Source organism: Dama dama, chromosome 13, assembly GCF_033118175.1.
Source record: "Dama dama isolate Ldn47 chromosome 13, ASM3311817v1, whole genome shotgun sequence".
Taxonomy (NCBI): Eukaryota; Metazoa; Chordata; class Mammalia; order Artiodactyla; family Cervidae; genus Dama; species Dama dama.
The window spans coordinates 9,976,758-9,992,003 of record NC_083693.1 but is presented as its reverse complement, the minus strand read 5'-3'; positions in this window follow the sequence as shown (position 1 = coordinate 9,992,003).

Here is a 15,246-nt window from a genome sequence, read left to right as displayed (position 1 = left end):
CGCCTCACATGGAGACGCATCCCAATTGTCATGCCAAGACTCGAGGAGAATACCGAGGTGTCCCTCGCACCTAGGCAGGAGTCCTGACGTCGCTGAACAAACACGTGTCTGGAAGGGCAATCCCCGTCGTAACTCGAGAATATACCCCAGGTTCCGGCCGCAACTCGAGAAAAACCATGAGACTTCCACCTCTCCTCGAGATGAGGACCGATTCCCCTGCACTGCGTGCAGAGCAATTCCGTGTTCCACATCAAACGTGAAAGGAGCCTTGATTTCCTTGATGGCACTCCAGAGAAAACACAAGATAACTGTCTCAAGTCTAGAGGGATCCTGAGGTCACTGGAGCAACACAAATGGGCTCCGTGGACCCCAAATCAACTCGAGAAGAGAGAGAAGTTACTGGCTTCGACTCAAGAGGAATACCAACTTTACACAAGCACCTCAAGAGGAGGCTTCTCTCAGCAACAGGTATGTGAGAGGGACCCTGAGTTTGTGGCCTCAAGTGAAATGGACATCGAGATGCTCTGACTCGAAGTAAGGCCGGATATCCCTGCAGTGAATTGAATGCAGGCTCGTCTTGCATCTCCCAAAACGAAGGGATGTCTGAGTCCCCTGTGGAGACCACAGAGAAAGACCTAGTCCTCCGCCTCAACGTGAACGGAGGCCTCACATCCTTTGAAAACTCGAGAGGTCCGAGGAGATCAGTGCTTCCCAAGGAGACGATGCCTGACTCCTCTTGAAAGTGGATAGGAGTCCCAGGATCCCTGTGGCACGTGGAAAGGGACACAGGCTCTCCCGCCTCACGTGGAGACGCGTTTCAATTGCCATGCCAAGACTCGAGGAGAATCCCGAGGTGTCCCTCGCACCTATGCCGGAGTCCTGACGTCGCTGAACAAACACGTGTCTGGAAGGGCCCTCCCCGTCGTAATTCAAGAATATACCCCAGGTTCCGGCCGCAACTCGAGAAAAACCATGAGACTTACCCCTCGCCGCGAGATGAGGCCCGATTCCCCTGCACTGCGTGCAGAGCAATTCCGTGTTCCACATCAAACGTGAAAGGAGACTTGATTTCCTTGATGGCACTCCAGAGAAAACCCAAGATCAATGTCTCCAATCTAGAGGGATCCTGAGGTCACTGGAGCAACACGAAAGGGCTCCGTGGACCCCAAGTCAACTCGAGATGAGAGCTTAGTCCTTGGCTTGGACCCAAGAGGAACACCAACTTTCCACAAGCTCCTCAACGGGAGGCTTCTCTCAGCTACAGGTATGTGAGAGGAACCCTGAGTTTGTGGCCTCAAGTAGAATGGACACCGAGATGCTCTGACTCGAAGTAAGACCGGATATCCCTGAAGTGAACTGAATGCAGGCTAGTCTTGCATCTCCCAAGACGAAGGGATGTCTGAATCCCCTGTGGAGACCACAGAGAAAGACATAGTTCTCCGCTCATCGCCACCTCAGGCTTCACATCCTTTGAAAACTCGAGAGGTCCGCGGAGATCAATGCTTCCAAAGGAGACGATGCCTGACTCCTCTTGAAAATGGATAGGAGTCCCAGGATCCTTGTGGCACGTCGAAAGGACCCTGGGTCTCCCGCCTCACGTGGAGATGCGTCCCAATTGCCATGCCAAGACTCGAGGAGAATCCCGAGGTGTCCCTCGCACGGAGGCAGGAGTCCTGACGTCGCTGAACAAACACGTGTCTGGAAGGGCCCTCCCCGTCGTAACTCGAGAATATACCCCAGGTTCCGGCCGGAACTCGAGAAAAACCATGAGACTCTCCCTCGCCGCGAGATGAGGCCCGATTCCCCTGCACTGCGTGCAGAGCAATTCCGTGTTCCACATCAAACGTGAAAGGAGCCTTGATTTCCTTGATGGCACTCCAGAGAAAACCCAAGATCACGGTCTCAAGTCTAGAGGGATCCTGAGGTCAATGGAGCAACACGAAAGGGCTCCGTGGACCCCAAATCAACTCGAGATGAGAGCTTAGTCCCTGGCTTCGACTCAAGAGGAATACCAACTTTCCACAAGCACCTCAAGAGGAGGCTTCTCTCAGCTACAGGTATGTGAGAGGGACCCTGAGTTTCCGGCCTCAAGTGGAATGGACACCGAGATGCTCTGACTCGAAGTAAGGCCGGATATCCCTGCAGTGAATTGAATGCAGGCTCGTCTTGCACCTCCCAAGATGAAGGGATGTCTGAATCCACTGTGGAGACCACAGAGAAAGAACTAATTCTCCGCCTCATCGCGACCGGAGGCCTCACTTCCTTTGAAAACTCGAGAGGTCCGCGGAGATCAATGCTTCCAAAGGAGACGATGCCTGACTCCTCTTGAAAATGGATAGGAGTCCCAGGATCCCTGTGGCACGTGGAAAGGGACCCTGGGTCTCCCACCTCATGTGGAGACGCGTCCCAATTGCCATGCCAAGACTCGAGGAGAATCCCGAGGTGTCCCTCGCACCTAGGCAGGAGTCCTGACGTCTCTGAATAAACACGTGTCTGGAAGGGCCCTCCCCGTCGTAACTCGAGAATATACCCCAGGTTCCGGCCGGTACTCGAGATAAACCATGAGACTTCCCCCTCGCCGCGAGTTGAGGCCCGATTCCCCTGCACTGCGTGCAGAGCAATTCCGTGTTCCACATCAAACGTGAAAGAAGCCTTGATTTTCTTGATGGCACTCCAGAGAAAACCCAAATCACTGTCTCAAGTCTAGAGGGATCCTGAGGTCACTGGAGCAACACAAAAGGGCTCCTTGGACCCCAAATCAACTCGAGATGAGAGCTTAGTCCCTGGCTTCGACTCAAGAGGAATACCAACTTTCCACAAGCACCTCAAGAGGAGGCTTCTCTCAGCTACATGTATGTGAGAGGGACCCAGAGTTTGTGGCCTCAAGTGGAATGGACACTGAGATGCTCTGACTCGAAGTAAGGCCGGATATCCCTGCAGTGAATTGAATGCAGGCTCGTCTTGCATCTCCCAAGACGAAGGGATGTCTGAATCCCCTGTGGAGACCACAGAGAAAGTCCTAGTCCTCCGCTTCAATCGCAACTGTAGGCCTCACATCCTTTAAAAACTGGAGAGTTCTGCGGAGATCAATGCTTCCAAAGGAGACGATGCTTGACTCCTCTTGAAAATGGATAGGAGTCCCAGGATCCCTGTGGCACGAGGAAAGGGACCCTGGGTCTCCCGTCTCACGTGGAGACGCGTCCCAATTGCCATGTCAAGACTCGAGAAGAATCCCGAGGTGTCCTTCACACCTAGGCAGGAGTCCTGACGTCGCTGAACAAACACGTGTCTGGAAGGGCCCTCCCCGTCGTAACTCGAGAATATACCCCAGGTTCTGTCCGCAACTCGAGAAAAACCATGAGACTTCCCCCTCGCCGCGAGATGAGGCCCGATTCCCTTGCACTGCGTGAAGAGCAATTCCGTGTTCCACATCAAACGGGAAAGGAGCCTTGATTTCCTTGATGGCACTCCAGAGAAAACCCAAGATCACTGTCTCAAGTCGAGAGGGATCCTGAGGTCACTGTCGCAACACGAAAGGGCTCCGTGGACCCCAAATCAACTCGAGATGAGAGCTTCGTCCCTGGCTTCGACTCAAGAGGAATACCAACTTTCCATAAGCACCTCAAGAGCAGGCTTCTCTCACCTACAGATATGTGAGAGGGACCCTGAGTTTGTGGCCTCAAGTGGAATGGACACCGAGATGCTCTGACTCGAAGTAAGGCCGCATATCCCTGCAGTGAATTGAATGCAGGCTCGTCTTGCATCTCCCAAGACGAAGGGATGTCTGAATCCCCTGTGGAAACCACAAGAAAGACCTAGTTCTCCGCCTCATCGCGTCTGGAGGCCTCAAATCCTTTGAAAATTCGAGAGGTCCGCGGAGATCAATGCTTTCAAAGGAGGCGATGCCTGACTCCTCTTGAAAATGGATAGGAGTCCCAGGATCCCTGTGGCACGAGGAAAGGGACCCTGGGTCTCCCACCTCATGTGGAGACGCGTCCCAATTTCCATGCCAAGACTTTAGGAGAATCCAAAGGTGTCCCTCGCACCTATCTCGTGTCTGGAAGGGCCCTCCCCGTCGTAACTCGAGAATATACCCCAGGTTCCGGCCGCAACTCGAGAAAAACCATGAGACTTCCCCCTCACCGCGAGATGAGGCCCGATTCCCCTGCCCTGCGAGCGGAGCAATTCCGTGTTCGACATCAAAAGTGAAAGGAGCCTTGATTTCCTTGATGGCACTCCAGAGAAAACCCAAGATCACTGTCTCAAGTCTAGAGGGATTCTGAGGTCACTGGAGCAACAGGAAAGGGCTCCGTGGACCCCAAATCAACTCGAGATGAGAGCTTAGTCCCTGGCTTCGACTCAAGAGTACTACCAACTTTCCACAAGCACCTCAAGAGGAGGCTTCTCTCAGCTACAGGTATGTGAGAGGGACCCTGAGTTTGTGGCCTCAAATGGAATGGACACTGAGATGCTCTGACTCGAAGTAAGGCCGGATATCCCTGCAGTGAATTGAATGCAGGCTCGTCTTGCATATCCCAAGATGAACGGTTGTCTGAATCCCCTGTGGAGACCACAGAGAAAGACCTAGTTCTCCGCCTCATCGAGACCAGAGGCCTCACATCCTTTGAAAACTCGAGAGGTCCGCGAAGATCAATGCTTCCAAAGGAGAAGATGCCTGACTCTTCTTGAAAATGGATAGGAGTCCCAGGATCCCTGTGGCACGTGGAAAGGGACCCTGGGTTTCCCGCCTCACGTGGAGACGCATCCCAAATGCCATGCCAAGACTCGAGGAGAATCCCGAGGTGTCCCTCGCACCTAGGCAGGAGTCCTGACGTCGCTGAACAAACACGTGTCTGGAAGGGCCCTCCCCGTCGTAACTCGAGAATATACCCCAGGTTCCGGCCACAACTTGAGAAAAACCGTGAGATATCCCCCTTGCCATGAGATGAGGCCCGATTCCCCTGCCCTGCGTGCAGAGCAATTCCGTGTTCCACATCAAACTTGAAAGGAGCCTTGATTTCCTTGATGGCACTCCAGAGAAAACCCAAGATCACTGTCTCAAGTCTAGAGGGATCCTGAAGTCACTGTAGCAACACGAAAGGGCTCCGTGGACCCCAAATCAACTCGAGATGAGAGCTTAGTCCCTGGCTTCGACTCAAGAGGAATACCAACTTTCCACAAGCACCTCAAGAGGAGGCTTCTCTCAGATACTGGTAGGTGGGAGGGACCCTGAGTTTGTGGCCTCAAGTGGAATGGACACCGAGATGCTCTGACTCGAAGTAAGGCCGGATATCCCTGCAGTGAAGAGAAGGCAGGCTCGTCTTGCATCTCCCAAGACGAAGGGATGTCTGAATCCCCAGTGGAGACCACAGAGAAAGACCTAGTCCTCCGCCTCATCGCGACCGGAGGCCTCACATCCTTTGAAAACTCGAGAGGTCCGCGGAGATCAATGCTTCCAAAGGAGACGATGCCTGAGTCCTCTTGAAAATGGATAGGAGTCCCAGGATCCCTGTGGCACGTGGAAAGGGACCCTGGGTCTCCTGCCTCACGTGGAGACGCGTCCCAAATGCCATGCCAAGACTCGAGGAGAATCCCGAGGTGTCCCTCGCACCTAGGCAGGAGTCCTGACGTCGCTGAACAAACACGTGTCTGGAAGGGCCCTCCCCGTCGTAACTCGAGAATATACCCCAGGTTCCGGCCGCAACTTGAGAAAAACCATGAGACTTCCCCCTCGCCGCGAGATGAGGCCCGATTCCCCTGCACTGCGTGCAGAGCAATTCCGTGTTCCACATCAAACGTGAAAGGAGCCTTGATTTCCTTGATGGCACTCCAGAGAAAACCCAAGATCACTGTCTCAAGTCTAGAGGGATCCTGAGGTCACTGGATCAACAGGAAAGGGCTTCGTGGACCGAAAATCAACTCGAGAAGAGAGCTTAGTCCCTGGCTTAGACTCAACAGGAATACCAACTTTCCACAAGCACCTCAAGAGGAGGCTTCTCTCAGCTACAGGTATATTTGAGGGACCCTGACATTGTGGCCTCAAGTGGAATGGACACTGAGATGCTCTGACTCGAAGTAAGGCCGGATATCCCTGCAGTTAATTAATGCAGGCTTTTCTTGCATCTCACAAGGCGAAGGGATGTCTGAATCCCCGGTGGAGATGACAGAGTAAGACCTAGTCGTCCGCCTATTCGCGACTGGAGGCCTCACATCCTTTGAAAACTCGAGAGGTCTGCGGAGATCAATGCTTCCAAAGGAGACGATGCCTGACTCCTCTTGAAAATGGATAGGAGTCCCAGGATCCCTGTGGCACGTGGAAAGGGACCCTGGGTCTCCCGCCTCACGTGGAGACGCGTCCCAATTGCCATGCCAAGATTCGAGGAGATTCCCGAGGTCTCCCTCGCACCTAGGCTGGAGTCCTGACGTCGCTGAACAAACACGTGTCTTGAAGGGCCCTCCCCGTCGTAACTCTAGAATATACCCCAGGTTCCGGCCGCAACTCGAGAAAAACCATGAGATTTCCCCATCGCCGCGAGTTGAGGCCCGATTCCCCTGCACTGCATGCAGAGCAATTCCGTGTTCCACATCAAACGTGAAAGGAGCCTTGATTTCCTTGATGGCACTCCAGAGAAAACCCAAGATCACTGTCTCAAGTCTAGAGGGATCCTGAGGTCACTGGAGCAACACGAAAGGGCTCCTTGGACCCCAAATCAACTCGAGATGAGAGCTTAGTCCCTGGCTTCGACTCAAGAGGAATAACAACTTTCCACAAGCACCTCAAGAGGAGGCTTCTCTCAGCTACAGGTATGTGAGAGGGACCCTGACTTTGTGGCCTCAAGTGCAATGGACACCGAGATGCTCTGACTCGAAGTAAGGCCGGATATCCCTGCAGTGAATTGAATGCAGGCTCGTCTTGCATCTCCCAAGACGAAGGGATGTCTGAATCCCCTGTGGAGACCACAGAGAAAGAGCTAGTCCTCCGCCTCATCGTGACCAGAGGCCTCACATCCTTTGAAAACTCGAGAGGTCTGCAGAGATCAATGCTTCCAAAGGAAACGATGCCTGACTCCTCTTGAAAATGGATAGGAGTCCCAGGATCACTGTCGCAGGTGGAAAGGGACACTGGGTCTACCGCCTCACGTGGAGACGCGTCCCAATTGCCATGCCAAGACTCGAGGAGAATCCCGAGGTGTCCCTCGCACCTAGGCAGGAGTCCTGACGTCGCTGAACAAACACGTGTCTGGAAGGGCCCTCCCCGTTGTAACTTGAGAATATATTCCAGGTTCCGGCCGCAACTCGAGAAAAACCATGAGACTTCCCCCTCGCCGCGAGATGAGGCCCGATTCCCCTGCCCTGCGTGCAGAGCAATTCCGTGTTCCACATCAAACCTGAAAGGAGCCTTGATTTCCTTGATGGCACTCCAGAGAAAACCCAAGATCACTGTCTCAAGTCTAGAGGGATCCTGAGGTCACTGGAGCAACACGAAAGGGTTCTGTGCACCCCAAATCAACTCAAGATGAGAGCTTAGTCCCTGGCTTCGACTCAAGAGGAATACCAACTTTCCACAAGCACCTCAAGAGGAGGCTTCTCTCAGCTACAGGTATGTGAGAGGGACCCTGAGATTGTGGCCTCAATTGGAATGGACACCGAGATGCTCTGACTCGAAGTAAGGCCGGATATCCCTGCAGTGAATTGAATGCAGGCTCGTCTTGCATCTCCCAAGACGAAGGGATGTCTGAATCCCCTGTGGAGACCACAGAGAAAGACCTCGTTTTCCGCCTCATCGAGACCGGAGGCCTCACATCCTTTGAAAACTCGAGAGGTCCGTGGAGATCAATGCTTCCAAAGGAGAAGATGCCTGACTCTTCTTGAAAATGGATAAGAGTCCCAGGATCCCTGTGGCAAGTGGAAAGGGACCCAGGGTCTCCCGCCTCACATGGAGACGCGTCCCAATTGCCATGCCAAGACTCGAGGAGAATCCCGAGGTGTCCCTCGGACCTAGGCAGCAATCCTGACGTCGCTGAACAATCACGTGTCTGGAAGGGCCCTCCCCGTCGTAACTCGAGAATATACCCCAGGTTCCGGCCGCAAGTCGAGAAAAACCATAGGACTTCCCCCTCGCCGCGAGATGAGACCCGATTCCCCTGCACTGCGTGCAGAGCAATTCCGTGTTCCACATCAAACGTGAAAGGAGCCTTGATTTCCTTGATGGCACTCCAGAGAAAACCCAAGATCACTGTCTCAAGTCTAGAGGGATCCTGAGGTCACTGGAGCAACACGAAAGGGCTCCGAGGACCACAAATCAACGCGAGATGAGAGCTTAGTCCTTGGCTTCGACTCAAGAGGAATGCCAACTTTCCACAAGCACCTCAAGAGGAGGCTTCTCTCAGCTACAGGTATGTGAGAGGGACCCTGAGTTTGTGGCCTCAAGTGGAATGGACACGGAGATGCTCTGACTCGAAGTAAGGCCGGATATCCCTGCAGTGAATTGAATGCAGGCTCTTCTTGCATCTCCCAAGACGAAGGGATGTCTGAATCCCCTGTGGAGGCCACAGAGAAAGACCTAGTCCTCCCCCTCATCGCGACCGGAGGCCTCACTTCCTTTGAAAACTCGAGAGGTCTGCGGAGATCAATGCTTCCAAAGGAAACGAGGCCTGAGTCCTCTTGAAAATGGATAGGAGTCCCAGGATCCCTGTCCACATGGACGGGGACCCTGGGTCTTCCGCTTCACGTGAAGACACGTCCCAATTGCCATGCCAAGACTCGAGGAGAATCCCGAGGTGTCCCTCGCTCCTAGGCAGGAGTCCTGACGTCACTGAAAAAACACGCGTCTGGAAGGTCCCTCCCCGTCGTAACTCGACAATATACCACAGGTTCCGGCCGCAACTCGAGAAAAACCATGAGACTTCCCCCTCGCCGCGAGATGAGGCCCGATTCCCCTGCACTGCGTGCAGAGCAATTCCGTGTTCCACATCAAATGTGAAAGGAGCCTTGATTTCCTTGATGGCACTCCAGAGAAAACCCAAGATCACTGTTTCAAGTCTACAGGGATCCTGAGGTCATTGGAGCAACACGAAAGGGATCCGTGGATCCCAAATCAACTCGAGATGAGAGCTTAGTCCCTGGCTTCGACTCAAGAGGAATACCAACTTTCCACAAGCACCTCCAGAGGAGACTTCTCTCAGCTACAGGTATGTGAGAGGGAACCTTAGTTTGTGGCCTCAAGTGGAATGGACACCGAGATGCTCTGACTCGAAGTAAGGACAGATATCCCTGCAGTGAATTGAATGCAGGCTCGTCTTCCATCTCCCAAGACGAAGGGATGTCTGAATACCCTGTGGAGACCACAGAGAAAGACCTAGTTTCCGCCTCATCCCGACCAGAGGCCTCACATCCTTTGAAAACTCGAGAGCTCCGCGCAGAACAATACTTCCAAAGGAGACGATGCCTGACTCTTCTTGAAAATGGATAGGAGTCCCAGGATCCCTGTGGCACGTGGAAAGGGACACTGGGTCTCCCGCCTCACGTGGAGACGCGTCCCAATTGCCATGCCAAGACTCGAGGAGAATCCCGAGGTGTCCCTCGCACCTAGGCAGGAGTCCTGACGTCGCTGAACAAACACGTGTCTGGAAGGGCCCTCCCCGTCGTAACTCGAGAATATACCCCAGGTTATGGCCGCAACTCTAGAAAAACCATGAGACTTCCCCCTCGCCGCGAGATGAGGCCCTATTCCCCTGCCCTGCGTGCAGATCAATTCCGTGTTCCACATCAAACGTGAAAGGAGCCTTGATTTCCTTGATGGCACTCCAGAGAAAACCCAAGATCACTGTCTCAAGTCTAGGAGGATCCTGAGGTCACTGGAGCAACACGAAAGGGCTCCGTGGACCCCAATTAACTCCAGATGAGATCTTAGTCCCTGGCTTCGACTCAAGAGGAATACCAACTTTCCACAAGCACCTCAAGAGGAGGCTTCTCTCAGCTACAGGTATGTGAGAGGACCCTGAGTTTGTGGCCTCAAGTGGAATGGACACCGAGATGCTCTGACTCGAAGTAAGGCCGGATATCCCTGCAGTGAATTGAATGCAGGCTCGTCTTGCATCTCCCAAGAAGAAGGGAAGTCTGAATACCCTGGGGAGACCACAGAGAAAGACCGAGTTCTCCGCCTCATCGCTACCAGAGGCCTCACATCCTTTGAAAACTCGAGAGGTCCGCGGAGATCAATGCTTCCTAAGGAGAAGATGACTGACTCTTCTTGAAAATGGATAAGAGTACCAGGATCCCTGTGGCACTTGGAAAGGGACTCTGCTTTTCCCGCCTCACGTGGAGACGTGTCCCAATTGCCATGACAAGACTCGAGGAGAATCCCGAGGTGTCCCTCGCACCTAGGCAGGAGTGCTGATGTCGCTGAACAAACACGTGTCTGGAAGGGCCCTCCCCGTCGTAACTCGAGAATATACCCCAGGTTCCGGCTGCAACTCGAGAAAAACCATGAGACTTCCCCCTCGCCGTGAGATGAAGCCCGATTCCCCTGCACTGCGTGCCGAGCAATTCCGTGTTCCACATCAAACGTGAAAGGAACCTTGATTTCCTTGATGACACTCCAGAGAATACCCAAGATCACTCTCAAGTCTAGAGGGATCCTGAGGTCACTGTAGCAACACGAAAGGGTTCTTGGACCCCAAATCAACTGGAGATGAGAGCTTAGTCCCTGGCTTCGACTCAAGAGGAATAACAACTTTCCACAAGCACCTCAAGAGGAGGCTTGTCTCAGCTACAGGTATATGAGAGGGACCCTGAGTTTGTGGCCTCAAGTGGAATGGACACCGAGATGCTCTGACTCGAGGTAAGGCCGGATATCCCTGCAGTGAATTGAATGCAGGCTCGTCTTGCATCTCCCAAGACCAAGGGATGTCTGAATCCCCTGTAGAGACCACAAGAAAGACCTAGTTCTCCGCCTCATTGCGTCCGGAGGCCACACATCCTTTGAAAACTCGAGAAGTCCGCGGAGATCAATGCTTCCAAAGGAGACGATGCCTGACTCCTCTTGAAAATGGAAAGGAGTCCCAGGATCCCTGTGGCACGTGGAAAGGGACCTTGGGTCTCCCGCCTCATGTGGAGACGCGTCCCAATTGCCATGCCAAGACTCGAGGAGAATCCCGAGGTGTCCGTCGCACCTAGGGAAGAGTGCTGACGTCGCTGAACAAACACGTGTCTGGAAGGGCCCTCCCCGTCGTAACTCGAGAATATAACCCAGGTTCCGGCCGCAACTCGAGAAAAACCATGAGACTTCCCCCTCGCCGCGAGATGAAGCCCGATTCCCCTGCACTGCGTGCAGAGCAGTTCCGTGTTCCACATCAAACGTGAAAGGAGCCTTGATTTCCTTGATGGCACTCCAGAGAAAACCCAAGATCACTGTCTCAAGTCTAGAGGGATCCTGAGGTCACTGTAGCAACACAAAAGAGCTCTGTGGCCCCCAAATCAACACGAGATGAGAGCTTAGTCCCTGGCTTCGACTCAAGAGGAATACCAAGTTTCCATAAGCACCTCAAGAGGAGGCTTCTCTCAGCTACAGGTATGTGAGAGGGACCCTGAGTTTGTGGCCTCAAGTGGAATGGACACTGAGATGCTCTGACTCGAAGTAAGGCTGGATATCCCTGCAGTGAATTGAATGCAGGCTCGTCTTGCATCTCCCAAGACGAAGGGATGTCTGAATCCCCTGTGGAGACCACAAAGACCTAGTTCTCCGCCTCATCGCGACCGGAGGCCTCACATTCTTTGAAAACGCGAGGGGTCCGCGGAGATCAATACTTCCAAAGGAGACGATGCCTGACTCCTCTTGAAAATGGATAGGAGTCCCAGGATCCCTGTGGCACGTGGAAAGGGAACCTGGGTCGCCCGCCTCACATGGAGACACGTCCCATTTGCCATGCCAAGAATCGACGAGAATCCCGAAGTGTCCCTCGCACCTAGGCAGGAGTCCTGACGTCGCTGAACAAACACGTGTCTGGAAGGGCACTCACCATCGTAACACGAGAATATACCCCAGGTTCCGGCTGCAACTCGAGAAAAACCATGAGACTTCCCCCTCGCCGCGAGATGAGGCCCGATTCCCCTGTTCTGGCTGCAGAGCAATTCCGTGTTCCACATCAAACGTGAAAGGAGCCTTGATTTCCTTGATGGAACTCCATAGAAATCCCAAGATTACTGTCTCAAGTCTAGAGGGATACTGAGGTCACTGGACCAACATGAAAGTGCTCCGTCGACCCCCAAAAACTCGAGATGAGAGCTTAGTCCCTGGCTTCGACTCAAGAGGAATACCAAGTTTCCACAAGCACCTCAAGAGGAGGCTTCTATCAGCTACAGGTATGTGAGAGGGACCCTGAGTTTGTGGCCTAAAGTGGAATGGACACCGAGATGCTCTGACTCGAAGTAAGGACAGATATCCCTGCAGTGAATTGAATGCAGGCTCGTCTTGCATCTCCCAAGACGAAGGGTTGTCTGAATCCCCTGAGGAGACCACAGAGAAATACCTAGTTCTCCGCCTCATCGCGACCGGAGGCCTCACATCCTTTGAAAACTGGAGAGGTCCACGGAGATCAATGCTTCCAAAGGAGACGATGCCTGACTCCTCTTGAAAATGGATAGGAGTCCCAGGATCCCTGTGGCACGTGGAACGGGACCCTGGGTCTCCCGCCTCACGTGGAGACGCGTCCCAATTGCCATGCCAAGACTGGAGGAGAATCCCGAGGTGTCCCTCGCACCTAGGCAGGATTCCTGCCATTGCTGAACAAACACGTGTCTGGAAGGGCTCTCCCCGTCGTAACTCGAGAATATACCCCAGGTTCTGGCCGCATCTCGAGAAAAACCATGAGAATTCCCCTCGCCGCAACATGAGGCCCGATTCCCCTGCACTGCGTGCAGAGCAATTCTGTGTTCCACATCAAACGTGAAAGGAGCCTTGATTTCCTTGATGGCACTCCAGAGAAAACCCAAGATCACTGTCTCAAGTCTAGAGGGATCCTGAGGTCACTGTAGCAACACAAGAGGGCTCAGTCAACACCAAATCAACTCGAGATGAGAGCTTAGTCCCTGGCTTCGACTCAACAGGAATACCAACTTTCCACAAGCACCTCAAGAGGAGGCTTCTCTCAGCCTCAGGTATGTGAGAGGGACCCTGAGTTGTGGCCTCAAGTGGAATGGACACCGAGATGTTCTGACTTGAAGTAAGGCCGGATATCCCTGCAGTGAATTGAATGCAGGCTCGTCTTGCATCTCCCAAGACGAAGGGATGTCTGAATCCCCTGTGGAGACCACAGAGAAAGACCTAGTTCTCCGCTTCGTCGCGACCCTAGGCCTCGCATACTTTGAAAATTCGAGAGGCGGCGGAGATCAATGCTTCCAAAGGAGACGATGCCTGACTCCTCTTGAAAATGGATAGGAGTTCCAGGATACCTGTGGCACGTGGAAAGGGACCCTGGGTCGCCCGCCTCACATGGAGACGCGTCCCAATTGCCATGCCAAGACTCGAGGAGAATCCCGAGGTGTCCCTCGCACCTAGGCAGGTGTCCTGACGTCGCTGAACAAACACGTGTCTGGAAGGTCCCTCCCCGTCGTAACTCGACAATATACCACAGGTTCCGGCCGCAACTCGAGAAAAACCATGAGACTTCCCCCTCGCCGCGAGATGAGGCCCGATTCCCCTGCACTGCGTGCAGAGCAATTCCGTGTTCCACATCAAACGTGAAAGGAGCCTTGATTTCCTTGATGGCACTCCAGAGAAAACCCAAGATCACTGTTTCAATTCTAAAGGTATTCTGAGGTCATTGGAGCAACACGAAAGGGATCCGCGGACCACAAATCAACTCGAGATGAGAGCTTAGTCCCTGGCTTCGACTCAAGAGGAATACCAACTTTCCACAAGCACCTCAAGAGGAGGCTTCTCTCAGCTACAGGTATGTGAGTGGGACCATGAGTTTGTGGCCTCAAGTGGAATGGACACCGAGATGCTCTGACTCGAAGTAAGGCCGGATATCCCTGCAGTGAATTGAATGCAGGCTCGTCTTGCATTTCCCAAGACGAAGGGATGTCTGAATCCCCGGTTGAGAAGACAGAGAAAGACCTAGTCGTCCGCCTCATCGCGACCGGAGGCCTCACATCCTTTGAAAACTCGAGAGGTCCGCGGTGATCAATGCTTCTAAAGGAGACGATGCCTGACTCCTCTTGAAAATGGATAAGAGTCCCAGGATCCCTGTGGCAAGTCGAAAGGGACCCTGAGTCTCCCGCCTTATATGGAGACGCGTCCCAATTGCCATGCCAAGACTCGAGGAGAATCCCGAAGTGTCCCTCGGACCTAGGCAGCAGTCCTGACATCGCTGAACAAACACGTGTCTGACAGGTCCCTCCCCGTCGTAACTCGAGAATATACCCCAGGTTCCGGCCGCAACTTGAGAAAAACCATGAGACATCCCCCTTGCCGCGAGATGAGGCCCGATTCCCCTGCACTGCGTGCAGAGCAATTCCGTGTTCCACATCAAACTTGAAAGGAGCCTTGATTTCCTTGATGGCACTCCAGAGAAAACCCAAGATCACTGTCTCAAGTCTAGAGGGATCCTGAGGTCACTGGAGTAACACGAAAGGGCTCCGTGGACCCCAAATCAACTCGAGATGAGAGCTTAGTCCCTGGCTTCGACTCAAGAGGAATACCAACTTTCCACAAGCACCTCAAGAGGAGGCTTCTCTCAGCTACAGGTATATTTGAGGGACCCTGACATTGTGGCCTCAAGTGGAATGGACACCGAGATGCTCTGACTCGAAGTAAGGCCGGATATCCCTGCAGTGAATTGAATGCAGGCTCGTCTTGCATTTCCCAAGACGAAGGGTTGTCTGAATCCCCTGTGGAGACCACAGAGAAAGACCGAGTTCTCCGCCTCATCGCGACCGGAGGCCTCACAACCTTTGAAAACTCGAGAGGTCCGCGGAGATCAATGCTTCCAAAGGAGACGATGCCTGACTCCTCTTGAAAATGGATAGGAGTCCCAGGATCCCTGTGGCACGTGGAAAGGGACCCTGGGTCTCCCGCCTCACGTAGAGACGCGTCCAAATTGCCATGCAAGACTCGAGGAGAATCCCGAGGTGTCCCTCGCACCTAGGCAGGAGTCCTGACGTCGCTGAACAAACACGTGTCTGGAAGGGCCCTCCCCGTCGTAACTCGAGAATATACCCCAGGTTCCGGCCGCAACTCGAGAA